This window comes from Pseudorca crassidens, chromosome 7 (assembly GCF_039906515.1).
Source record: "Pseudorca crassidens isolate mPseCra1 chromosome 7, mPseCra1.hap1, whole genome shotgun sequence".
NCBI lineage: Eukaryota > Metazoa > Chordata > Mammalia > Artiodactyla > Delphinidae > Pseudorca > Pseudorca crassidens.
The window spans coordinates 57,168,396-57,181,334 of NC_090302.1; the positions used below are offsets into that span (position 1 = coordinate 57,168,396).

Below are 12,939 nucleotides of genomic sequence, written 5' to 3' on the forward strand. Positions count from 1 at the left end.
CTTTAGGGCATTTTTTATCCTCTTTTTCATCTTCATCCTCTTTTTCATCAGGATCGAGTTCTTCCCAGTATTTACTGAGTGGTATATGTAGAGGAGGCAGAGTGAAAGAAGTGATAAGTTGGAAAGAATTTTTACTGTTTCTGAGATAGTACAGACGGGTTCCTCTTGGATTTTCCGAATTTTTTTATACTTAATAATACATTTTAATGAGTCTTTGGGGGAAGTCATAACTTTGCTACATTGCTTATCTCTGCCGCCTGCTCACATGACACAATACTCTTGTGAGGTATAATATTAAAATCATCTCTGGCTAAAAGTGGATTTTGGCTTTTAGCCTAACACTGAGCAAATAACCTTTCCATTCCAAGTTAAATGTTCCCATAAGCTCCTTAAAACCAAGTTTTCCTTGTTTAAAAAAGTTACCTAATATAATTCCCAAAGGGTAGGGTATGGAAGCTATTTAAATGAGGGTTAAAAAAAAAATCCTTCCCACGTTTTGCTGGCTTGGTCTTTCTTTTGCTAATATTTGATGGGTGTTTCTTTGCTAGGTTTGGAGTGAGAGGTCAGAATTCTCACAAGGGAGTTTGATGGTCCATCACATGGGTTCATTTCCTTAGCTCAAATTGTGGCTTAAAGCAGAATGCAGCTGCCTATTGCCAGTACGCCTTCACTGGGGAATCACTGCAGAAACTCTATCAGGCCCCATCTTTGTACTTGATTGTGACCCCATTATTGTCCAGAACTCTAAACCTCCAGCTCCCTCATAGCACAAGGCCAGGCTTTCTATGGTTTCCCCAGTAGGTCAGCCCCAAGGTAGATGAAAATTTGATAGATGTGCTTATAGTCTCTTTGGAGTTTTCTGTAGGAACTTGACAAGTAGATTCTTTCTACTAAATATTTTAACACACAGCCGTTAAAATGACATTTACCTTTTCTAGGACCATTTTTGACAGTGGCATGTAGTAGTTTCATTTTATTTGAAAACATCATTTGGGGTTTTATAGAAAAAAATAAAATATTTATCTCCACAGCTTGTTATCAGCAGGGAGGATAGGCATTCTTGGATGGATGGATGGAAGGTTTATTGGTAGAAAGATTCAAGAAGCTATTTTGTGATAAAGGATTTCTTTGCATTTTTCCTCTAGTCAAGTAAATTGCTTGTGGGTTCTTGCTAGGAAAAAATAATCTCTCTGGTGCTGCTTTTAATTTGATAGGGTTTAAAATGTTTTCAGAAGGGTTAAACTTCCCTTGTGTTAATGTCTGGTGTGGTCAAATGGAGGATGGCTTTGGAAAGGGCTTTTTTATGATGTTCTATTCAACCTTGCCACAGGAGGTTCAGTACAGTGGACCAGTCAAAACAATAACACCATTTTCACTTGACTTTAAGATGTGTGGTGTGTCCCCTTTCCCCCGACAGATAGTTCCTAAGTATATTTTTCTTTGACTCATGTGGTAAGGGTTTATGTTTCCTATGTTATATCTCCAGTGTGCCCAGCTGTCACTTTCAAAAAATAGGCACACACCACAATATTAACCCACTGTCATGATTTCTCATATATGTCTGCTGATAACTACACTTCACTTGCAAGGGGAAGAATTAACTGTACATCTTGTTTTTGTCCATTAGGTAAAAGTTTGCAAGATAAACTATAATCCTGGCGGGGCATAGGAGCATTTTTATGAGCAGGTGGGCCAAGTTGTGAAAAGACCATCATAAAGCTTAAAACTTGTGGAAAAAACCAAAACCTCCTCTGCTTGGTGGCTCTGTTTTTAATCTGATCCTCTGCTGAGTTCATGAATATTTCAAGGGAACCTGAACAGGTTATTCTTTCTTCCCTGGGGGCTACTGGGTGGTTTTCAATGGAAACATGCAGTTTGTCACTTTCATAGGAATGGTTTTAACACTATATAAGTCCAAAGTGGAGGTCAGAATTCACTTAATAGGGAAACCCCGTGTGACATTTTGCCAAACTTCACACAAGTCTAGTAATAGAATAGAATAAATTTTCCACCCCAGTAACATAGATGTTGTTGAGTTTGGTTTTTTTTTCCCTAAGAAGCTTAACATCATTAAAAAAAAAAAAAGAGTTTTCCCTCTGGAAGAAAGCAGAAATACATGCTCCCTATACTTTAAGAAGGATCTGTGAATCCAGGTGTTTAGTTTCTTACATTTTGATGAATACTGGATAAATGTATGATTTCAGTGACCCTGCTTTAAAAAATAGTTAACTAAACACGGCTATTGCAGAAAAAATGAAAATACTCAAAAAATGAAAACCCTGAATCTAGTAAGAAGATTCTCCCACCCACCCCACTTCTTAAAAGTAAATCTGAAAAAAACACACTGGTGATAAAGAATTAAGCTGTGGTCATCACACTTGCCATTGAAATGGGAAGCCAAGATTGAAGAATGAGTACACTGGCTCACAGCTGGGAAGACATCAGCAGGGGGAAGAAAGATCACGTGTTGCTGAGGGAGGCTGAACAGGGGAACTTGGTACAGACTAGTTTGAGAAGAGTTGTTGATGCTTGTCCTGCCACGGGGCTCAGCCACAGGCTCAGCAAATGGGGCTACGCTGTTCTGTGAAGATTTATTGAAAAATCACACCCTTTTTGTTCCTCAGTGGAATAATCCCCTTATAACTGGTGCAATCTGATTTTCTGCCTCATTTGTATCCTATGTTCAAGCTCGTGTGCCTTTTGCTGTGGGAACCGGAAAGGAACAGATACATTATCACATTCTACTGTTTCTTTTTCCTTTTTTTCCTCATCTTTTAAAGGGTACAGTAACAATGGCCATGTTTGCAAAGCCTTTTGTGTTTAGAGAGCACTTCTGTATCCATTACCCCCTTAATTCCCACGGTGATCCTATGAAGCGCAGCTGTAGAAACTGAGGCTCAGGTGCACATGGGAACTCACCCAAGTACCCTGCTCCCTAGTGGGGGACCTGGAGCTCAAACTGCAGTCTCCCTCAGTGCTTCTCCTCTGTCAGGGAGCCGGATGGGTGTGAGTTAGCCTGAAATTTGCTCAGATACCGGCAAGCATTATGAGCCCCAAATCTTAACCTTTAGTACAAAAAAACCTAGAGGTCTTGAACTCTTCTGTTTCCTCATTTTGCATTCATTTGACCACAGTCATTTGAAGGGGATTCCAAAGAATACTGTTTTTTCTTTATCGTTTACCATTGAAAAGTACCACGTTGGCCTCAAAACTGTAGCACTGAAATTTATATGTATACATACTTAGACAAAAGCAGCTTGTCTTTTACTCCCTGAAGCTTGATGGACCCCTGTTCCATGGATCAGCTGAGGGGCTGTCTCATCACACACAGGCATACACATAAGGGGAATAGGGGTGTGAACTTCAGGATGAACCGGATTATCCTCATCTTTTAAAAAAGTAATGTGAATGATAGAAGACGACCACACTTTAGTTTTACGATCGCCAGTGAGCCATAATAGAAGCAGTAAATGTCTCTTAGAGTTCTTTCACACATCTGCTTTGGTAATTCACTGTTATGTTTGAACAGATCTCACAGAAATGGAATTTTTAAATATTGAGAAAATTCCATTGAGAAATAGAGGGAGAATGAAAAATTCACCATAAAAGCCATGGCAAGAATAAGCAAGATGTGGCCCACATCTGAAAAATGTTTACTTTTAATCTAAATGAAGTTTTCAGAGAAGTTAGTGTTCTCACCCTTTTGCTGAAGAGTCAGTTGCTGGGCCAGTCTAATACCTGTTTGACGTTGTTTAGCCAATTTTTCATGACAGAAACACATTGTAGGTAATGTGGATAAGGTATTGTTATTTTCATGAAGAAAATCTGCATGGTTAGAATTACTTGACTCCTCTGTTGCCGTTATAAACCTTTTTATGACCTGTTCATGGCTAGTTGCAAAAACAGGGAAACTGAGGGTAGTGCACAGTGTCTTTGGTTCGTTGTGGAAGCAAATCTGCCAGTTCTGATTTTGAAATGTTAAGAAAGAAAAAAAAAAAGCTCTAAAGATACCATGGTTTTTATACTCTAACCTTTTTTGATTATTATTGTAAAAACAGTAAAACAACAACCTTAAAAAAGAGAAACCTAGGGTTCCAGTAATCTAATCATGATGTTTTCCATTTTTTTTTTACATCTTTATTGGAGTATAATTGCTTTACAATGGTGTGTTAGTTTCTGCTTTATAACAAAGTGAATCAGTTATACATATACATATGTTCCCATATCTCTTCCCTCTTGTGTCTCCCTCCCTCCCACCCTCCCTATCCCACCCCTCTAGGTGGCCACAAAGTACCGAGTTGATCTCCCTGTGCTATGCTGCTGCTTCCCACTAGCTATCTATTTTACATTTGGTAGTGTATATATGTCCATGCCACTCTCTCACTTTGTCACAGCTTACCCGTCCCCCTCCCCATATCCTCAAGTCTGTTCTCTAGTAGGTCTGTGTCTTTATTCCTGTCATACCCCTAGGTTCTTCATGACATTTTTTTTCTTAAATTCCATATATATGTGTTAGCATACGGTATTTCTCCTTCTCTTTCTGACTTACTTCACTCTGTATGACAAACTCTAGGTCCATCCACCTCATTACAAATAGCTCAATTTTGTTTCCTTTTATGGCTGAGTAATATTCCATTGTATATATGTGCCACATCTTCTTTTTTTTTTTTGCGGTACGCTGGCCTCTCACTGTTGTGGCCTCTCCTGTTGTGGAGCACAGGCTCTGGACGCGCAGGCTTAGCAGCCATGGCTCACGGGCCCAGCCGCTCTGCGGCATGTGGGAGCTTCCCGGACTGGGGCACGAACCCACGTCCCCTGCATCGGCAGGCGGACTCTCAACCACTGCGCCACCAGGGAAGCCCAGTGTGCCACATCTTCTTTATCCATTCATCCGATGATGGACACTTAGGTTGCTTCCATGTCCAGGCTAAGGTAAATAGAGCTGCAATGAACATTTTGGTACATGACTCTTTTTGAATTATGGTTTTCTCAGGGTATATGCCCAGTAGTGGGATTGCTGGGTCATATGGTAGTTCTATTTTTAGTTTTTTAAGGAACCTCCATACTCTTCTCCATAGTGGCTGTACCAATTTACATTCCCACCAGCAGTGCAAGAGGGTTCCCTTTTCTCCACACCCTCTCCAGTATTTATTGTTTCTAGATTTTTTGATGATGGCCATTCTGACTGGTGTGAGATGATATCTCATTGTAGTTTTGATTTGCATTTCTCTAATGATTAATGATGTTGAGCATCCTTTCATGTATTTGTTGGCAGTCTGTATATCTTCTTTGGAGAAATGTCTATTTAGGTCTTCTGCACATTTTTGGATTGGGTTGTTTGTTTTTTTGTTATTGAGCTGCATGAGCTGCTTGTAAATTTTGGAGATTAATCCTTTGTCAGTTGCTTCATTTGCAGATATTTTCTCCCATTCTGAGGGTTGTCTTTTGGTCTTGTTTATGGTTTCCTTTGCTGTGCAAAAGCTTTGAAGTTTCATTAGGTCCCATTTGTTTATTTTTGTTTTTATTTCCATTTCTCTAGGAGATGGGTCAAAAAGAATCTTGCTGTGATTTATGTCATAGAGTGTTCTGCCTATGTTTTCCTCTAAGAGTTTGATAGTTTCTGGCCTTACATTTAGGTCTTTAATCCATTTTGAGCTTATCTTTGTGTATGGTGTTAGGGAGTGATCTAATCTCATACTTCTACATGTACCTGTCCAGTTTTCCCAGCACCACTTATTGAAGAGGCTGTCCTTTCTCCACTGTACATTCCTGCCTCCTTTATCAAAGATAAGGTGACCATATGTGTGTGGGTTTATCTCTGGGCTTTCTATCCTGTTCCATTGATCTATCTTTCTATTTTTGTGCCAGTACCATACTGTCTTGATTACTGTAGCTTTGTAGTATAGTCTGAAGTCAGAGAGCCTGATTCCTCCAGCTCCATTTTTCGTTCTCAAGATTGCTTTGGCTGTTCGGGGTCTTTTGTGTTTCCATCCAAATTGTGAGACTTTTTGTTCTAGTTCTGTGAAAAATGCCAGTGGTAGTTTGATAGGGGTTGCATTGAATCTGTAGATTGCTTTGGGTAGTAGAGTCATTTTCACAATGTTGATTCTTCCAATTCAAGAACATGGTATATCTCTCCATCTATTTGTATCATCTTTAATTTCTTTCATCAGGTCTTATAATTTTCTGCATCCAGGTCTTTTGTCTCCTTAGGTAGGTTTATTCCTAGATATTTTATTCTTTTTGTTGCAATGGTAAATGGGAGTGTTTTCTTGATTTCACTTTCAGATGTTTTATCATTAGTGTATAGGAATGCCATAGATTTCTGTGCATTAATTTTGTATCCTGCTACTTTACCAAATTCATTGATTAGCTCTAGTAGTTTTCTGGTAACATCTTTAGGATTCTCTATGTATAGTATCGTGTCATCTGCAAACAGTGACAGCTTTACTTCTTCTTTCCCAATTTGGAATCCTTTTATTTCCTTTTCTTCTCTGATTGCTGTGGCTAAAACTTCCAAAACTATGTTGAATAAGAGTGGTGAGAGTGGGCAACCTTGTCTTGTTCCTGATCTTAGTGGAAATGCATTCAGTTTTTCACCATTGAGGACGATGTTGGCTGTGGGTTTGTCATATATGGCCTTTATTATAGTGAGGAAAGTTCCCTCTATGCCTACTTTCTGCAGGGTTTTTATCATAAATGTGTGTTGAATTTTGTCAAAAGCTTTCTCTGCATCTATTGAGACGATCATATGGTTTTTCTCCTTCAATTTGTTAATATGGTGTATCACGTTGATTGACTTGCGTATATTGAAGAATCCTTGCATTCCTGGAATAAGCCCCACTTGATCATGGTGTACGATCCGTTTAATGTGCTGTTGGATTCTGTTTGCTAGTATTTTGTTGAGGATTTTTGCATCTATGTTCATCAGTGATGTTGGCCTGTAGTTTTCTTTCTTTGTGACATCCTTGTCTGGTTTTGGTATCAGGGTGATGGTGGCCTCGTAGAATGAGTTTGGGAGTGTTCCTCCCTTTGCTATATTTTGGAAGAGTTTGAGAAGGATAGGTGATAGCTCTTCTCTAAATGTTTGATAGAATTCACCCGTGAAGCCATCTGGTCCTGGGCTTTTGTTCGTTGGAAGATTTTTAAGCACAGTTTCAATCTCAGTGCTTGTGATTGGTCTGTTCATATTTTCTATTTCTTCCTGATTCAGTCTTGACAGGTTGTGCATTTCTAAGAATTTGTCCATTTCTTCCAGGTTGTCCATTTTATTGGCATAGAGTTGCTTGTAGTAATCTCTCATGATCGTTTGTATTTCTGCAGTGTCAGTTGTTACTTCTCCTTTTTCATTTCTAATTCTATTGATTTGAGTCTTCTCTCTTTTTTTCTTGATGAGTCTGGCTAATGGTTTATCAATTTTGTTTATCTTCTCAAAGAACCAGCTTTTAGTTTTATTGATCTTTTCTATCGTTTCCTTCATTTCTTTTTCATTTATTTCTGGTCTGATTTTTATGATTTCTTTCCTCTGCTAACCTTGGGGTTTTTTTGTTTTTCTTTCTCTAATTGCTTTAGGTGCAGGTTTAGGTTGTTTATTCGAGATGTTTCCTGTTTCTTAAGGTAGGATTGTATTGCTATAAACTTCCCTCTTAGAACTGCTTTTGCTGCATCCCATAGGTTTTGGGTCGTTGTGTCTCCATTGTCATTTGTTTCTAGGTATTTTTTGATTTCCTCTTTGATTTCTTCAGAGATCACTTTGTTATTAAGTAGTGTATTGTTTAGCCTCCATGTGTTTGTATTTTTTACAGTTCTTTTCCTGTAATTGATATCTAGTCTCATAGCGTTGTGGTCGGAAAAGTTACTTGATACAATTTCAATTTTCTTAAATTTACCAAGGCTTGATTTGTGACCCAAGATATGATCTATCCTGGAGAATGTTCCATGAGCACTTGAGAACAATGTGTATCCTGTTGTTTTTGGATGGAATGTCCTATAAATATCAATGAAGTCCATCATATTTAATGTATCATTTAAAGCTTGTGTTTCCTTATTTATTTTCCTTTTGGATGATCTGTCCATTGGTGAAAGTGGGGTGTTATGAATGTGTTACTGTCGATTTCCCCTTTTATGCCTGTTAGTATTTGTCTTATGTACTGAGGTGCTCCTATGTTGGGTGCGTAAATATTTACAATTGTTATATCTTCTTCTTGGATCGATCCCTTGATCATTATATAGTGTCCTTCTTTGTCTCTTCTAATAGTCTTTATTTTAAAGTCTATTTTGTCTGATATGAGAATTGCTATTCCAGCTTTCTTTTGGTTTCCATTTGCATGGAATATCTTTTTCCATCCCCTTACTTTCAGTCTGTATGTGTCTCTAGATCTGAAGTGGATCTCTTGTAGACAGCATATATATGGGTCTTGTTTTTGTATCCATTCAGCCAGTCTGTGTCTTTTGGTGGGAGCAATTAGTCCATTTATATTTAAGGTAATTATCGATATGTATGTTCCTATTCCCATTTTCTTAATTGTTTTGGGTTTGTTGTTGTAGGTCTTTTCCTTTTCTTGTGTTTCTTGCCTAGAGAAGTTCCTTTAGCATTTGTTGTAAAGCTGGTTTGGTGGTGCTGAACTCTCTCAGCTTTTGCTTGTCTGTAAAGTTTTTAATTTCTCCATCAAATCTGAATGAGATCCTTGCTGGGTAGAGTAATCTTGGTTGTAGCTTTTTCTCTTTCATCACTTTAAATATGTCCTGCCACTCCCTTCTGGCTTGTATAGTTTCTGCTGAAAGATCAGCTGTTAACCTTATGGGAATTCCCTTGTGTGTTATTTGTTGTTTTTCCCTTGCTGCTTTTAATATATTTTCTTTGTATTTAGTTTTTTGACAGTTTGATTAATATGTGTCTTGGCGTATTTCTCCTTGGGTTTATCCTGTATGGGACTCTCTGTGCTTCCCGGACTTGATTAACTATTTCCTTGCCCATATTAGGGAAGTTTTCAACTATAATCTCTTCAAATATTTTCTCAGTCCCTTTCTTTTTCTCTTCTTCTTCTGGAACCCCTATAATTCGAATATTGGTGCATTTAATGTTGTCCCAGAGGTCTCTGAGACTGTCCTCAGTTCTTTTCATTCTTTTTTCTTTATTGTGCTCTGCAGTAGTTATTTCCACTATTTTATCTTCCAGGTCACTTATCCGTTCTTCTGCCTCAGTTATTCTGCTATTGATCCCATCTAGAGTATTTTTAATTTCATTTATTGTGTTGTTCATTGTTGCTTGTTTCATCTTTAGTTCTTCTAGGTCCTTGTTAAGTGTTTCTTGCATTTTGTCTATTCTATTTCCAAGATTTTGGATCATCTTTACTATCATTATTCTGAAGTCCTTTTCAGGTAGACTGCCTATTTCCTCTTCATTTGTTAGGTCTGGTGGGTTTTTATCTTGCTCCTTCATCTGCTTTGTGTTTTTTTTCTGTCTTCTCATTTTGCTTATCTTACTGTGTTTGGGGTCTCCTTTTTGCAGGCTGCAGGTTCGTAGTTCCCGTTGTTTTTGGTGTCTGTCCCCAGTGGCTAAGGTTGGTTCAGTGGGTTGTGTAGGTTTCCTGGTGGAGGGGACTAGTGCATGTGTTCTGATGGATGAGGCTGGATCTTGTCTTTTTGGTGGGCAGGTCCACGTCTGGTGGTGTGTTTTGGGGTGTCTGTGGCCTTATTATGATTTTAGGCAGCCTCTCTGCTAATGGGTGGGGTTGTGTTCCTGTCTTGCTCATTGTTTGGCATAGGATGTCCATCACTGTAGCTTGTTGGTTGTTGAGTGAAGCTGGGTGCTGGTATTGAGATAGAGATCTCTGGGAGATTTTTGCCGTTTGATATTATGTGGAGCTGGGAGGTCTCTTGTGGACCAGTGTCCTGAAGCTGGGTCTCCCACGTCAGAGGTACAGTACTGACTCCTGGCTACAGCACCAAGAGCCTTTCATCCACATGTCTTTCACGCCACCCTAGTTTCGAATCTCCTGCCCCTGCCCCTCAGGCTTGGTCCCCGTGGGAGCGATGTTTTCCATTTTTGCTTATTCACTGAAATATTTGTTCTTATGTGGTGATTGTTATCACTGTGTTCATTCATGGTGATTTTAGACATTTTTAATTGTTCTGTGTCAGGGATTCTTAACTTGTTTCATGGACTCTTTTGGCAGTTTTTGGTAAAGGCTATGGATAGTTCTTCAGAAAAGTATTTTAAAATATTAAAAATAAAATACATAGGATTACATAGGAGACAATAATATTGAAGTACAGTTACTAAATTGTTTTAAAAATTAGTTTGTGACATGGTAACGTGTTTTTTTTCTTTTTATCAATGCATTAAATAACAAGATGCAGAAATCTATAGTTACCTGGTGTCTGAATGATTACGAGCATCAGTGTTTTGAAACTGTGGCTTTGAAGATGAAGGGGAGGTCAGGGCGGTTGAGGACCTTCATGCCTCATGGTCCCTATTATCTGGGTGAAGGAATAGGCTCAGTTGTCTTTAGAATGTGCGGATTTGGGCTTGGGTTCAAGAGTGGTAAGGTTTGGGAACAGATGGGGCAGCCTTGCTTAGCTCTGACTATGTCCTAGGGTCTGAGAAACCTTTTATAGATGTTATTTCTTTGAACCCTGAGAACAGCTTCATGAGGAGTAGTTGCTGTTGTCATCTTTACTTGACCAGTGAAGCAGCTAAGCTTGGAAAGATTACCCACAAATAGATCATTGAAAAAAATATTGGCCATTTACTCGTCCTCAGAGGAAGTCCACCTAAATAATCCAGAAGCAGTATCCTGGTTAGTAAATCAATGCAAGGCCACAGTGGGGGCAGGGTTAGGGTTCAATCCTAATCCTTTGACCAGAGCCTGTTTTATCGCCTTTTGTCCATTCCCTCAGCTGGGAAAGATAAAAGAACTTCTCGGTGACCCTAAGGGCCACTTGAGATTGAAACCCCACATTCGTCTAATCTAGAAGACAAATCCCCAAACTCACTGTTAGGTGATTGTTCCTCCAGAAGCAGGAGGAGGGATGGGCTGTGGACTGGACAGTGTTCACACAGGGGGCTTTACCCTGACCTGGCTCTTCTCAGGGTCACAGTTTTCCCCAACGGAGAGGGAGAGGGTCTTCCTCTGAAAGGCCACCTGTGACACGTCTGCTAATGTTGAGCTAATAGCTTTTCATCACTGCTTCCTCAGTTTTATTTGGAGACATGGTGCTGGGGTATTTAAACTTAAGCATAAATTTTCGCAATGTGGTCTGCTGCTGGTATAATTGAAAGACAAGAGGCAAAGAGGTTGCAGCAGGCCACAGAGAGAACCATTCATGGGTGACAGTTTCTCACAAGAGTCAGATGTATTCAGGGGCCTTGGGGCAGCTTCTGGTGTTTAGAGCAGGAAGTACACCCCAACATCTCGGTTTGTGTAGTGATCAAAAAAAAATCATGAGATCTCTTTATTTTTCCTTTTTCCAAACATTCATATAAGTACCATTCACCAAGATAAATATATGTAGCAGAAGTGTACATAAATGTTCATTTAAACTGTTAAAAAGTGCCTATGGGAAGTCAGATAAGAGAGGCGGTTGAAACTTGGCTTGTGGGAGCCAGTTCCTTCTCTGCAGATTAGAGATGCCTTTACTGTTTCCTCTCAGACCCGACCAGTGAACGCAATTTCAGTAAATATACAGAAAACAGGCATTTCAGAAACATACACTCCTCTCTAAAAAAAACCTTGAACAAAATAACCCGGCAACCTTTATAGTGTTGGATGTTTGCACTGTCTCAAAACAAATATTGCTAAGGATAATTAGTCTTTGTCTTTGATTTATTGTTTTTTTGTCAGATATCTTAAGGCCTTTAGGCTTGAGGCCAGAAATAAATAGAAAATGTGTCCTAGTCCTTGATCTGATAATGCCAATAGCAAGTCGTATCAGATATTCATAATAAATAAAGATTTTTTTTTTTGCCTGTCCTTGGAACAGCAGGAAGCTTGTAAGCCAGCCTCCCTAAACTGTGACAAACAGGAAAATTGTGTTTCTTTTTAGATTTAACAGAGAATTAAATGATTAAAATGCTATCATTTCCAGCATTAATTCAGAGCGATCTATAAAAATTCTTCTAAGTTATAAGTAACCTCACAAATTTGTGTCAATTTTTGTAGGTTAGAGAGCACATGTCAGTGTGCTGGACCTCGTTGTATCAGAAAGGACAGAGTGCCTTTTTTTTTTTTTTAAGTAAGTATATAATTCAGTAATTCTGGGTTCAATTAAATGCTTTATTCAAGGAGAGTAAGAATTTCTGTTTGATTTCTTGTAAACAATAATTTCAAAAAATGAAATTTCCTCTAGGAAACAGGTGCTCTTTAATATTAACATAAAAAGAAATAAAAGTGCAAATAAAAAGTACTTACAAAATGTTTATTTTGTGGTTTAGGAGGCTTGCTTTCCCCACCCATCAGCTGAAAGATGTTTAGTGACACTTAATAAGTACTCGGAATAAGGTTTGTTCTAAAGCTCTCTGTATGCTATAGTTGTATGCCCCCTTTGCCCTTTAAATCTGAAATAAACTTGCAATGAAGTATAGAACCCAAACGGGCTGTTAGAGAAGTAGAAATGATAAGTGATTGATTTTTCTCAGCATAGATAACATTGCCTATTTCGTGATTCAGCAAATGCTGCTTTATACCATCAGTGAAGTGCCTCTTTGAACATGAGATTGTGATGTTGCCTTTAATATTTAATTTAATTGCAAATGCTGCTTATATGTCTGGCTTTTCTGCATAGCCCAGGTAGTAATTGCAGAGGAGAAGCTCTGTTTTCTGCTGAGGGGGTGTCAGGAAGAAGGGCAGGAGACGTTCAGGGGCTAGCTTGCTGCCCCCATGACTTCTCACCATTTCTGTTTATTCAGGCCATGTTATTTTGGCTGTTTCTGTGACT

The 12,939-nt window shown here is 38.8% G+C and overlaps 1 protein-coding gene across 2 annotated transcripts in view; it reads left to right on the forward strand.

The window, feature by feature from the left end:
* KDM4C (lysine demethylase 4C) overlaps positions 1-12,939 on the forward strand; it is a 412,581-nt gene that overhangs the window by 302,102 nt on the left and 97,540 nt on the right. The gene's annotated exons all lie outside the window — the stretch shown is intronic.